The sequence below is a fragment of the Rhipicephalus microplus genome, chromosome X (assembly GCF_043290135.1).
Source record: "Rhipicephalus microplus isolate Deutch F79 chromosome X, USDA_Rmic, whole genome shotgun sequence".
In the NCBI taxonomy this organism is placed as follows: domain Eukaryota; kingdom Metazoa; phylum Arthropoda; class Arachnida; order Ixodida; family Ixodidae; genus Rhipicephalus; species Rhipicephalus microplus.
The window spans coordinates 386,246,226-386,261,356 of record NC_134710.1 but is presented as its reverse complement, the minus strand read 5'-3'; the positions used below and the strand labels follow the sequence as shown (position 1 = coordinate 386,261,356).

The following is a 15,131-nucleotide window of genomic DNA, read 5'->3' as shown; positions in this document are numbered from 1 at the left end:
ATCTGAGCCATGATTTTGACACTGAAAGACACTTAGGCGAATTCAACTAAACGTATACTATTCTCACGAGCCTGTAATTACGCAGTTGATTTTCCCCTATGCTTAATACTTATTGAAAATTAGTTACCAACTTTTTTTATTATTGGCTGAAAATCTATCTATCTATCTATCTATCTATCTATCTATCTATCTATCTATCTATCTATCTATTTATCTATCTATCTATCTATCTATTTATCTATCCACCTACGACTTTTCGCTCTCCTCGCAGTTTCGATAATGGTATCAATACTAAATATAACGTGGGATAACATGACTGTAATACGAGCATAACCAACTAATCATAACATGAAAATCATGATGTGTATGTCATGAATGTCATACAAATGCCAAAGGCATATAAAAATAACCACTTTTTGGATTAGAAATTTGCGTGAATATGATATCATTAGATTTGTTGTTCAAAGTTTAGTGGGTGCAATTCGCATCTGTCTTACAAATTAATTGCTGTGCGAGCGGAACTCGTTTTATAGCTGAAAGAATTGACTCTCATATGTTTCTATAAATCTGAAAACTGCATTCATGTATGTAAGTGTGAGACCACCCTCTAAGTACGAATGTTGTGCTTCTTTACCCGATCTCTTCCTCTGTCTGCTCACCATGCTTTCACCACATGTCATGAATGTCATGTATGTCATGAATGTCATGATTTACGTTCCGTGATCTTGCTGCTCTTACGGTGATTTCGTTCACATGACTAGTTCCGAAACTGCTGTGGTATGATATGACTGCATGGAGAACACAAGAGGGAAACCCTAACGTGGAAATTATGATATGCGTGAAATATAAGAGCATGATTACATGCCACGCTCATGATTCGTTCGCGGTCGTTTTCGCAGCTCCATATGTACCACATTTGTCATTACGCAATGTGAATGGATGACAAAGGTATGCGACTGATGCAAACATGATAATCATGAGATGCGGCCCCGCCGCGGTGGTCTAGTGGCTAAGATACTCGGCTGCTGACCCGCAGGTCGCGGGTTCAAATCTCGGCTGAGGCGGCTGCATTTCCGATGGAGGCGGAAATGTCGTAGGCCCGTGTGCTCAGATTTCGGTGCACGTTAAATAACCCCAGGTGGTCGAAATTTCCGGAGCCTTCCACTACGGCGTCTCTCATAATCATATGGTAGTTTTGGGACGTTACATCCCACAAATCAATCAATCAATCAGATGCGTTTCATGTAAGAACATGACTGCATGCCACGCTCTATGCGCTCGCGGCAGTTCTCGCTTCCCATATACCACATTTGGTATTAGGTCACGCGAACGGACGACGAAGGTAAATAACTCGCCCAAGCATGATAATCATGAGATGCGTATCATATAACATCACAACATGTCACGCTCATGATGCACTCACGGCCGTATTGCTAGCTTCACATATAACAAAGTTGGTATTACGCGACGCAAATAGACGAAAAAGATAAATGACACGTCCAAACACGATAATGATGACATGCGTCCCATGTAACAACATGAGTACATTCCACGCTCATAATGCGCTTGTGGTCGTAATGTGCTCGAGGTCCCCAAATTTAGTAGTACATGATTTGAAAAGACGACAAAGATAAATGACACATCGAAACATAATAATCTTGACATGGAAGTCATGTAGCGCATAATTTAGGTCTGCCTCGCGTTGTGGTGCTCAATTTAAAGCGACATATGAATCTTGTTTATTCGTGCTTCGCATGTCATCGGTTCCCACTGTACGTGGGATCTGCCAATTCTTCGCATCGACTTCTTGCGCACTTAAAGTGTGTTTGCAAATGCCTTGTTCATGATAAGGTACCTAAATCTTATGCTGTACGTAGGATCTGCCAATTTTTTTTCCGATACGGTAGTCATTAGCGGCTGCTAGAGTAGACCTTTTTGAAGCACACGAGTGCCACCAACGTCTGCACAAGCACTCCAGCAAAAAGTGTACGCACCAGCAGCCGCTACGGCGAGTGTGTCGTCCGCATGCTTTAGCTTTCCGTTTGCGCCGAGCTAGTACTTGCCAGATAAAGTGGATTTGGCAAATTATTTCATATTTGTGGATAATTCAGTCATGCACTTGGGTTTAGCTACGAAAACCTCTCTTTGATTTGCACCTCTCTAGTGCTCCAGAGTGCCACTGTTGGATCAGCTGAGTGGTTCCGAAAAACCATAGCTTCTTAGATGCGAAGCATCTTATGAGAAGGGTTGCTACTCACTTCTTAGTGAAATTCGCGAATTGAAGAGCCAGTTGTCACCGAAAGTCACCAGATTTCTTTAAATTTTGCCAAAAATGTCTGTGGTACAGTCCACACCAGGGAATGAATTCACAAAACTAACTTATGAAACGATTTTCGCGCAAGAGAAATTTTGTTCCGTAAGTCGATTGAAGAACGGAAAAATTGTCATAAGAGGCCATCTTTGTCACATCGTCCGCTGCAATAAAGCGCGCTGTGACTACCAGGGAACATGTCAGCGATGGTGGTGCAGTTGCTATATTTGCTTACCTCACTGAAAAAAAGCTCGTAAGTGAATTCATGAAGCGAAATTTCGCGTAAGAACAGTGTGGCTAGGAGAAGAGTGGCTAAGATTGGTCCGGACCACTCTTAGGAACAATGTGGCTACTTAGAACCAGCGACCGTGGCGGTGCACTTTGGTGTCCTGGCTGGTTTTGAGTTAATTCACGCCGATGCAGGGTGCCTGATGACTGCTGGTGCCTTTTCGTTTGTTCCAGCACTTTGAGTTTCCTGTGTGGTTTTCCTTGTACGCAGTGGATGGTATTGACAACCACCATCGTCCAATAAGTTCGGAGTCGCAGTTATTGAAGAATCTTATTGGGCGTCAATAGCGTAAATTTATACAAGTAACTACTTGTGATTGAATGAAAACCAATGTGCTACGTGACTGTACGGTGCATTCGAATGTGGCACGGCATAGGATCAACCTTGTTTGTTTTGTTGTTGTTTTGCGCCTCACTTACCCCAATTAAGAGTACAACTCGAGATGCTTGCGTCATTGTTGGAAATAACCACCAAAGAGGTTAATGGGAGAATACTACTTGCACGCTATTTGAAATAAAGATGAGCGCAATTTTTCAGTTAGCGGTTGATAAAGCCTTTTTGTGGTTGTACCATAGTGTAATTCGCTTGGTTCTAACTGTCCAATGCGCATGATCTCCTAAATACAGCTGTCGGTACACTTTTGGACAATCTGCAATGGGCGCGTACTTTGTAGACCGAAGCGTATTAGAGGTGCACGTGATTATGCATGAAACTACAAACAAATCAAGCGTTTCTACCTTCACTGTTCAGCAACCGATATGTGCCGTGATAATATGGCAAACAGTCGGAATAAAATGACCCTAGTAAATTTAAATTACACCTGAAGTGTGCAAACCCTCTTGATTCTGGGGCAAAACTTGGCAGAATTCGTTCCTACGATTATTACCAGCCGTTTAACTTGGCACATGAATATCATTTAAAAGTGAAGTGAGCCACTGACATGTACTTTGTGCGACGGAGCGACCACTTGAATTGGGAATAATTGCGTTGCGAAAACGAAACGACCGTCTAGTGGCTAAGATACTCGGCTGCTGAACCGCAGGAGGCAGGTTCACATCCTGGCTGCTGCGGCTGCATTTCCGATGGAGGCGGAAATGTTGTAGGCCCGTGTGCTCAGATTTGGGTGCACGTTAAAGAACCCCAGGTGGTCAAAATTTCCGGAGCCCTCCACTTAAGCGTCTCTCATAATCATATGGTGGTTTTGGGACGTTAAACCCCACATATCAATCAAGAGGAAACGACCGTAGAATGCTCTGATCGAAACAGACGACAAACGCGAGCAGACGATGGCTTGACCGACATGCGCTGCTTGCGAGTAGTTGTAAAGCAATACTCTCAACATGAGTTCACTCCATGACGTTGTCGAAACACTTATTTCATCTGGAACGCCCATCGTGTTCGTCATATCACCCCCTACATCAGAGCAAACATTGGCACGCCGTGAAAAATGTGCAAGAGCTTTCTAAGAGCCCTCTAACGTGCTTTCCAGTTGTAGAAAACAACATGGCGTCATAAGCAGCATACCTTTCTGTGCGAATTTCAACAAACGCCTCTCGTTTTAGTTCTTTCATAGTTCGACTGGATGTGTTCTGATTACCGCTGCTTTTTCGGTGCAATGAAGTGGTGTGAAAACCAGCAGCGGTGTACCGGTGTACGATGATGCGTAGCGAAGCCTGTGCCTCGGTGTGTTTATGAAGCGAGATCGGCGCCTATGCATTATCAACAACTAGCACTCGAAAAGGCTGTAATGTGTGTTTGTGCACTGGTAACCGTTCATTCGCTTCACTTTCCAGTCCATCAGTTGGGTGATGTGCGACATTTCGGATTGACAGTGTTTCGGTACGTTACTTGAGTGACTCCAAATACGTTCGGAAACGTATGAACTGCGGGCTGTGTTCGGTTCTTGCTTCGCCACTGGTTAACCCATACGCTTGTATTTTTTTTGGGAAAAGTCAAGTGTTCGGGAGTGAAACGATGTTCGTTGTGAACAGTGGTGCTGTGTTGACGTTTCCAAGACTTGTGAAGAGGATCTGCTTGTGTGACCGAAAACTGAAAGGCAGCGTTGATAATGGTATTGCCCTGCGAAGTTGCAGCGGTGGGGCTTGGCGCTTTTGTTTAACTCGTCACTTCTCCTTTTTAAGATAGCCATAGTCCGAGCGCCGTGATGGGACTAACCGAAGCTGCGAGATGCTACATTCTGTTGTTGCAAGATGGCAAGTTGGGCCAGTTGGATTACGTTGTGAATGGTGTTGCAGCACACCTAGACTGTTCTACGCTGAGAACTTCAGAGTTCGTGTGCCAGCAAGAGCCAGTGAACGTGAAGCTTCCCTCAGGTCATCAGAAAGAGCAATGATTTAACCGGTGCTTTGCTCTGAATATAGTTGTGGGCTAGTACCAGCTAACTACCGGCTTTCGAGCTCGTCTGGCCATCGTGCAGCAAGGCACTGGAGCCTTGACAACGGTGGTTCATTGCCAGTTCCTACAATATATCAATGCACTTGCACACCTGGCCAGCCTTTCATTGCTATGTCATCGGCAGCTTCCAGTCTGCAGATGTTCTTTGCCTGTTGGCTCGAGAACAAACTTGGTCCCTGATGACACTGACGGCTACTAAATACAGCCATTGGTGAGTTCAAGTTTGTCATGTTCAAGTTTTTCAGCGCAGCAGGTGTAATGTTTCCTCACGTAAAGTTCAAGCATAAAAATTACTACTACTGTTATACACATCCATATAATATGTAGAGGTGGGAAATGAATCAGCAGTTTTTGTAATTTGTTATAAGTTAGCTCTTGTGTGATTATTAAGGTGGGCCTGTCTATTTACCACGTTTGATAGCTGAAAACGTAATGTGAATTTATTTTCCAGGAGCCAAGTTGCACTTGAGGAACTCATGTTATTTTAAAAAAAGTAGTTCTACACACGATTACTGCTGTGGTAGCACTGTACTTCACTAGGGCATATAAATTGCGGTATGTAAATCCTACATGGGGCTTCAGTTTCTTTCAAAGTGATAGCACTAGATATGATCACTTTGATGAAGTTATAGCTTCGTCAAGTAAGTATAGGAAGTGAGTGCTTTTAATGATTGTTTTTAAATATATCTTTTTCGGCCCTTCACAGATCGCAGAGTTTCTTAAGGTGCTGCGATGCATCGGTTGCTCGTACTGGCAAATCAAGCCTCTTAATTACTTGGAGCTCCTGTACGAAAATAGGAAAGACACGTGCTCTCTATATGTGCAAGTTTATGGTACGGCTGGGACTGTTATCAATCAGCGGACCTAGAATTAACCTGGAAGCATGCATGGCAGTCTTATCTAGAAGGACTGTGATCTGCCAGGGAGCTTGGAGGGCACAAAATGGCCTAACGGCTGGTTGCAAGGCTAGTTTTTCTGAAATGCGTACGATTAAGTAAACACCACTTACAGTGCACAAATTGAAGGTTGCTTGCAGTATTGGTTTCTCACATACTGCTTATTGAACATTAATACAAGTAAATTGTGAGATAATTGAGAATGTTGAAAGTGGAAAGCTTGCAGCTTATGAAGAAACTCCACTCATCTGAGGCTGAAAAGCTCGTGCTTTTGAATGAGCACAAATATTTTGATCCCTTTTTGATTATTGAGCTTGTGACTCACTCTGTGGATGAAGTGCTCTGAAAGAAAAAAAAACAAGTGGGTGAAAATTGCCTGGCTGTTCACAACTCACAAGGAAAAAGACCTATCGTACAAGTCTCATATGACATAGGGCTGGTAACTGCGTATTTTACTTGATGTAGCTTCTTCTCTCTAAAGGTGACACTAAGTGTGCCTCAAAACCATGGCTCCTCACCTCCCTGTCCTTGTCTAACCTACTTGAGCAACAGTGCGATTCAGCCAGCACCCATGGAAGCCAACTCACGGAGTGCTCCTTTGGTGTTCTGTGCAGGACACAGCATATCCGTCCGGCCAGACACTGACATCAGTAAAATGGGGAGTGTTGTTGGCATCTGTAGGAGCCAATTGTGTTTGTTGTGAATGATTATTCTCCCTAATGAAATGCATGTTTGGAAGGTCTTGTTTTCGTTTGGTATAATAGATATGAGCAACAAGCCCACTACTAATCCACAAGTACTTTGTGTCTTCTAGACTGCCCATTTGCTTCTATACGATATATGGTGAGCTGGCTATTTTAGATAGCATTAAAGTTATAAACATTAGCTGTTGTCTTCTCAGGCAGTCCAACTTGTGTTCTCTAGGGAAATTATTTGTGGTCCGCTTCTGGCACCTAGTGTAAAGTCGAAATAGAAGATATTTTATTGGCTTATTATGCATGGCAGAAGTTTTATGCCTTCGTATATAACATTGTAGTTTTTCACTTGTGTCATAGTAAAGTATATTTTCAGTCTCCATTGTTTTTTGTGCATTGAGACTTCTTTTCTTTTTATTATTTCTGCATACTTGTGATCGGCTTCTGAAAATACATCTGTAAATATGAGTACATATTTAACAACTGTACACTTTAGCTTGTAGCATGGTTGTAACGATGATCTGTATTTATCTGAATTCCAGCAGTAACAAGGGATCAGGTGCTCCATGATCATGACCAACGTATCACGAACAGAGAATACATTTGGTCAACTGCAGTGTTTTGCTAGTTGGCCACAAGACAAACGGCTGAGGCATATGTCACAGGTGTGTGTTCCTTTCTTCTTAATATGCTACCGTGCACTTCAATGCTGTAAGTTCTGGCCGTTACTGGTACCACAACACCACCTTTTTTCATAGAATTTGAGGCATGAACGGTTGCAGTCTTAATGGAGTTTTCTTTCTTCAGTAAAGGAAGCTTCGATGCTTTCGTTCTGTAATTGTTTCTTACTAATTCAATTTTTTTTCTACTAAGTCTGCTTGTGCAGGGTAACTTTTTTAAGCAGCATGTTTGTTGTTGACAGAGTATGTATGGTAGCCTATCAGCAGTTAGGCGAGCTTCCTTTTCTGTTCCAACGTAATGTACACACATAAGTAAGACCACGTTATGCAGCTGTCTGGATGACCAATACATTTGGTCAACTGCAGTGTTTTTTTAGTTGGTCACAACACAACGAAGGCTCAACTGCATTTATCAAACTGTCAACAATTAAATTAGACTGAGGCTGATTTGAGATGGAAGCTGTGTGCGAGCTACCACTGCTTGGTGAACTTCATGTGCTTTGTACATCACAATTGTGGACTGTTGTCGCTAGTTCGCACAAATGGTGTTTCATACCTGCAAGGTCTCTTGCACGATCATCTTGTCGTGCGGCTGCTGATTGTTACATTCATGCACTTCTAGGATTGAGGCAGTGGAAAAGAGACGAGACGTTATTTAGCTTGCCGCTTTAAGCAGCGAAGGGTGCAGCGGGTATACCCTTTGTTGCGTGTCGGCGTAGAGTGTGCATGAAGTGTTCATTTCTGGTTGTGGAGTCGCCTCAGTTGGGGGACCGAAATCTAAGCTGTTGTAGATAAGGGCAACAGGTCCTGCGAATACTGAAGATTGAAGTATCACCGTCCGTTTGATAGATGCAGTTTCTTGACCTGCAACGGTGAAATAAAGCTGAAATCGCTGTGTGAGTGTGAACAGCATCCATTTCCCCCACAAATCGCCGATCATGAACTTACGCGCTAAGACGTCTCTGCTGTGGACGTTATTTTGCGTAGAAAGATCCGCATCAAGTGAGCCTACGATGATGCTTAGCTGTTGCGTAGAGGTACTCTGTTTTTTCACCAGAGGTTGTCGTTATCGGCCACACTTGAACGACTCCTCATGATTGACTAAGCCACCCTAACTTGACGTCTTTAACCGAGAATGCAGAGTGAAAAAACACGAAAATAAGATGCTCCATGCTACTGTGTTACGATAATGAGGACGATAATAGTGAGTAGAAATAAAAATTGCACAAGTTTTGATTTCAACCTAATATTAAAGTAGTTTTGTAACAGTAAAAAAAAAGACATGCAAGGCAGAATAAAAGAGTGAGGCAAAAGTTGTTTGCAAAGGACCGAATTACTGTAGGCACTAAAATAACTGTAGGACAACGCTATAACTTGTACCGCGCAACTGAAATTTTAGTTATGCACTCATAACTTGTTTTTTTCACCCTCATGATACGTTTTACGATGGTTTTTATGTTGCGCTCAACAGATGTCACCAAAGCAAAATAGCAGTTATCATTAAAACTAATATCGTGATATGCATGAAAAATATTAAAACTTACCTAGTTATAGAACAAGCAATAGCCTTTAAGATTGGCACTGGCTTTATTTGTCTCAGAGGCTATACATTGTCAACATCGGGTCGCGCTTTGCATCATGGGCTGTTATAGTCACGTGATAAGATTTCGCATTAAAATAATGGAGGGTTCCGCCGTGGTCCCTTCATAAGTAGTGAACAATGTGAAGTTTTAGTTTATATAGAGTTTGCGTGGCTGCATTTATCAGCTTTGTGTTCTGCGGTGCCCCTCCTGTCCGTGTACAACTAAGCAAGGCGTTCGGCGACGGCTTCCACCTGACTACTCCTCACGCTGCATGATCAGGTAAGTAGCGGGGTTTGCAGTCTTCTTTTTTGTAGCCATTTTTGCCCTCGCATGTTTCGTCGCACTAATTGTGACGTAAGTCACGTTCACTACTGGTGTCACACGGGCACTTTTGATCGTGATTGGGCTCCTGAATTGCGGTTTGACTCTCGTTTCGGGCAAACTTGATCCATATTATTTGCACCGCTTAGCAACGATTATTGTTGATCGCGATCAAAAAATCAGGTGCGTTCTCGTTCCGTTTTCGCGCTATAACTATCGTGATGTCATACCAAGTAGCCCAAACTGCCACGCTTCCACATTAACCCTTCTGACGAGCAAACGTGCTTCTGTGACACCGATGAAATCTATTGTATGAAATCAAAAATCGTATATTGTCATTTTTGCGTACATTCACTTTCAATATCTCGATTTATGTAGTGTGTACAATGTATGTGCTGAATAAAGTAAAAATAATATCAGCTATTCTGTTCTCAAAATCATTGTTAGGTGTCTCTGTGTAACTATGTCTACAAAAAAATTAGCCCTTTGAATGAGTGACAGCCCCTTGTTCGTTTAAACAACGGTTTCACCTTGTTTCCCCGGGCCACTAGTTTTGCCGTAACCTCTTCCGTCGCGTCTGTTATCATGGCCTTCTGCGTTTGGCTCAAGTCAGCGTTACTATATTTGTACAAGTTTCTTCGTTTTATAATATTAACACAATTTTACTCCAATTAGTCTGTGAGGAGAACAAGTATGATTCTATTAAGGCAGTTGAAACAACCGCCGCCTGTAAAGCGTATCCCTATCGACGTGGTGGCGTGCGGCACAAGTATTCATTTACTTTAACCACTTGCAAATAAGTGAAAAGTGATAAATAAATGCAAATTTCTTAATAATCGTGTAACCAATCTTCACATTCGAATGCTAACCACTCAAATGTTGACCATAACCTGAATTACTTAATGTTTAAAAGTAAACAGTGTGGAATAACCCCCTGATTAAGACTACTTGAAAGTACTACACTGTCTTCAAAGGCACCTACAATCCCACCTAGAGATTCGGAAATGCCTTGTCACTGTCGTTTGTATGCTATAATGCTTTCATGGAGTCTATCCTTAATACAGCGTCTTATCTGACCCATGTAGCTCCTGCTGCATGTCAGTAATTGTGTACATCATGCCTTTAACACAGGTTACATACTTCTGCCTATGATGAGTGCGGCATTGTTTCCTTCCTTTCATCTGATCGATGAATCTGCGTAGGTCAGAAAATTTCGGGAGCCATAAGCTCTACTTTAATTTCAGCACTTTCTTCCTTTTTTCTAGTAGAGTTTGTAAGAAACACTCTGTATGCTAAGTGCGACAGCCATCTTTTTTTCTTGCAGCCCTCCAGATGGTCTGTAGCTCCTTTCTACGCCTTGCATGCCTAAGCAAATCCTCGGCTAGAGGCAACTCGTGTTGAGTTGAACCTGCAATATGAAGTCTAGAGATTTTCTTTGAAATTGCTTCTACCACCTTGTGTTAAAGTGATTCACATAAAGCACTCTGCAAGGCCATGTGCATGGCTAGCCTCTTCGTCCTCTTTGTGTGCCCCAATGAGAAAGGCAGCAGTGGCTTCCATGGAGGAGACTTATACCACCAACTTGTGCACCATTTTGTAAAAAGCTGTGTTAAGCGCAGGGATTAGATTGTGAAACATTCGGGAATCTCATGTGTTACCACAATATGCTGGATCTTGTGCTGCAAAACCTTCATACTGGGCTTAACAACCTATTGCAGTCAACAAATTCTACCAAATTAAACAGTAATAAATTATCGACACAACAGGAGATCGTACAGCACTGAAACCTAGCAATTGGTTATTATTGTTCATTTAAATACTGGTTAAGTGCAGGTCTTTAGGAATTGATACAGTGAATGATTCAAAACTAATACCCTGCCGTAACAAATACACGTTTATGACCTAGCCAGGAAAGGTAGACTCAAGTAACAACGTGAGAAACACTTCCAAACACCTGCCAGTGACATTCAACACTTTCCAGGGAAGGATACTGCTCAAGGAAATTAGATAGCATCCTTGACGCAGAGCAGTAGATCCTTTGCGCTGGCAGGCTGTTTATATTTGGTTAATCATTGCATTGATCTTTAATGACTTGTACTTGGCCTGGGCTGAAAGAAAAAAAATATTAATACAAGGCTGCCCCGCCGCGGTGGTCTAGTGGCTAAGGTACTCGGCTGCTGACCCGCAGGTCGTGGGTTCGATTTCCGGCTGCGGCGGCTGCATTTCCGATGGAGGCGGAAATGTTGTAGGCCCGTGTGCTCAGATTTGGGCGCACGTTAAAGAACCCCAGGTGGTCGAAATTTCCGGAGCCCTCCACTACGGCGTCTCTCATAATCATATGGTGGTTTTGGGACGTTAAACCCCACAAATCAATCAATCATTAATACAAGGCTGATGACTACTACTGCTGTAAGATCCTCTTGCTTTGTAAATGATTTTTCGGTGTTTCACTAGGCAGAATCAATAAGCTGGGAGTAGATTATCGTGCCCACTTTGAAGCTTTCATAGGATGTGCTCAAACTTCTTGAAATAGCGTAGCTGCTTCTTGAATGACGCACGATTAAATTCTTGAACTTAGGGTGGTTTATCAAAGGATAACACTCATATTGATGGTATGAACCTTGTGCTTGGAAGCTATTGCTGCTTTTGTGTCCGGTATTCAAAAGTGGCTAAAAGGCGGAATATGCACTTCCCTTTACAGAATGCTCTATAGCAATCGACTCATCTCAAACAAGGTGGATGATGCTTTCTCCGAGTCAACATCCCATTTTAAAATTGCGGGTTTCACTCAACATGTGTTGTTGTTGATCGCTGTGAGTTTGCTTACGTATGTGATGGATCCTAGGCAGCAAGAGGAGTGGCTGGCCGCATCGAAGGCCCAAGAAAGGAATAAGGTACAGTGCATGTACAGTGTTGCATGTACAGTTGCATGTACAGTCTTTCACGCAGACTCAAGGAGGTAGGGACAAAGTGTTGAACTACAGGCAGTGTACTTTCTTGCCTGTGCAGATCCACCCCTTGAATGAACTAAAAAGGCTGCAGCTCTGAACGCAGGCAGAAGTGTGTAACAGGTTTTAAACACAGGGTGAACACAATCCCTTTAACAAAGAAAAATGAGCCCCTAAAATTGCCTTTTGTTCACTCATATGGAGGGCCTCGTTCCTGTAGACTTGATGCCTTTAGGTAGTGTAGGAGAGCATATTGTCAGCTACTAACACGTAGAAAGATCACGTGCTACGAACCGTGCGCACTAACACTCCCATGTTTATGTGCTCGGAAACACTCGATAATGTCTACAAAAGGACAGCCGCCGCTTTACCTAAGAAGAGCTTCGAATGCATTATCTGAAGGTTGAGGTTCAGTCTTTGCTTGTGGAAAGTTGTGTGTTTGTCCACCTTAATTTCTGAACATTTTAATCGTTATTGCTGTACTATAGTCAAAAAGCTACTAATAACGTCTCCTATATTTTTCATAGGCTGATTGTCTGTTCTCATTGAAGGACTGTATATACATCTGCACTGCTTTGTAATAACTTTCAGTTAGAAGATGGTGCTGCATCTTTGTATCTTTTGTCCATCCAATTGCATTTGCTCGGAGCAGCCTTTGCAGGCGAGTTAACTTTTGGGATAGGTATGTAGGGGCACGGTTGTTGTCTATAAAATATTAACAAGTGGTATATGCTGAAACACACTTAAAATGAACTTTACAGTGCTTGTCATACCACTACTTGCAGAACACTCCTTTGGTTTCTGTCTAAACAACCCACCGCCTTCTAGGTCATAAGTTTGTGTTGGCTTCAGCAAGCCTTGCAAGGGCTCTCCTAGCAGACTTCTTCAAATGAAGAGGGGGCACTCTTGCATGGGAGCACAAAGGCTGCGCAATTTTATGGGTCATGCATATTTACATCTCAGAGGCAAAAGTATCCCTGCACCCAGAATGCCTTCATTGAAGAAAGTTTTCTGTGTGGGGACCACATCCACGCGGTTTCGTATTCATGTAGCCAGCTATGTTCGCATGAAAACAAGGTTGCATCTCACCTCACTTGTTTAGCGCCCTCTGAAATCGAAATCGTGACTGAGCACTGTAAAACCTTTTTCTAGTTAACTAGCTGTTCCATCCACAATGAGTGTGTCATTAACTACTTATTGCAACAGAAAAAACGCTGTGCAAATATTTTGTGTGAGTACTCAGGCTGTGTATATGTAAGATAAGTGAGCCCTTAAATGTTCTTTTTGTTCTGTGACATGCAGAAAGGTCAGTGGCTCAGACAAGAACCACACATAATGATACACTCTGTGAGCACCATTGCAGTATATAAACAGCACTTTAAAGGTTTCTCGGAATCCTTGCGTGGGTTGATGGTTTAGGCCCATTTTTGAAGACAGTGTGTTTCTTGCACTTAGTTCAGTTCAAAGGGTCAGGGAGAGAGCAGAGATGGAGCTGATTGCAAGGTCTACTGACGCATGTGTAAGCATGCTATCGTTGCACTTTTGAGATAGAGAGCACTCTCTTTTTGTGGGATTCAGGGATGCGAGAAGTTAGGCTGCATCTTTTTTGTTTCGCTTATCCTGGTATTTTATTCTGTGCATGGTTTGATGCTTTTATTTCTTGTATTTTTTGTATACAGCTTACCCTTCATGTAACTAGATGGACAGGTGAACAGAAACCTTTTGGTGTCGCAAGGGTTTCGTTATTGGAAAATAACACAGTACTTACTGAAATACGCAAGGATCCATACCATAGAGGAACAAAATTGAGGACAGAACAGAAAAAGCGTCACTCGCAAGTAACGTTATTCTTAAAAAATCAGCGAAACATATAAGCGGAGCAACCATGCGCGTGCACATTGCCTCGCATACCATTCAAAATACATGCAATAAGACTGACAACAAACAAATGATGACAACAAAGCCACTAAACAAAAAACAATCTAAAAAACAAAAATTCCCTACCATGCAGAGCATTAGATGTAACTATAACATGCATATCTTCCTTCTTTTTAATGTAGAATGCTTCCATAATTTAACGTTCTAAAGTATCAATACTCTTTCTAAGGACGGATACACTAGAAAACTTAGCCTGACATTTGCAGAAACCACAATGTGCTGGCAAATATGCCGAAAGTATTTTTCACAGGAAGTTCTTGGTCCCTAATTCTGTCCTTTATGCACCGGCACATTTGCTGCACATTGTGGTTCCTGCAAGTGTGGGGCTATGTTTTTCAGTGTATCGTTCCTTGGAAAGAGTAATGACACCTTAGCACGCAAAATTATGGAAGCCTACTACATTATGAAGAAGAGAGATACGCATGTTAGTATTACATCTCTTGCTCTGCGTGGTGGGGAATTTCATTCTTCAGAATCTTTTTGTGTTTAGTGGCTTTTTTGTCATAATTCTTTTGTTGTCAATCTTAGCGTGTTTTTGGACTAGCACGTGAGGCAATGTGCGTGCGCAAGGTTGCTACGCTTATATATTTGCTCATTTTCTGAGAATAAAGTTAGTTGCGAACGGCGGCCTTCCTGTTCTGTCCTCAATTTTCTTCCCCAATGATATGCATTTTTTTAGAATTAAGTAAGCATGTACTAACTAGCCCAACAAAATGATTTATTAAGGTGGCGGTCCGACTCCGGCAGCACCCGCTCTGCACTATATTCACTCTTTGCCGACATTCTATGCTCAGCCTATTGATAAGAATTGTATTGCATTAGAAAGCTTACATTCTCCACTTTCTAACGACAGCTAGTATTGTCGCCTAGTTTGAAGTGGTTTGGCATAGCACTCAAAACAGTGTGAGCAAAGTCCAGCGCTTTTGCTGTACAAGCCTTCGTTGCACTAGAAGTGGGGCAAAACTGTTCAACATAAGCAAATAAAATTTTCTGAACCTCTTCAGAACGCATTATGCAAGGATTGTATCAAGCAATTTAGCCAGTAAACCAATCAA

At 42.3% G+C, this 15,131-nt stretch overlaps 1 protein-coding gene across 5 annotated transcripts in view; it reads right to left on the bottom strand.

Moving 5' to 3' along the window:
* Nucleotides 1-15,131, bottom strand: part of LOC142776432 (uncharacterized) — a 147,750-nt gene that overhangs the window by 71,097 nt on the left and 61,522 nt on the right. The window lies entirely within an intron of this gene.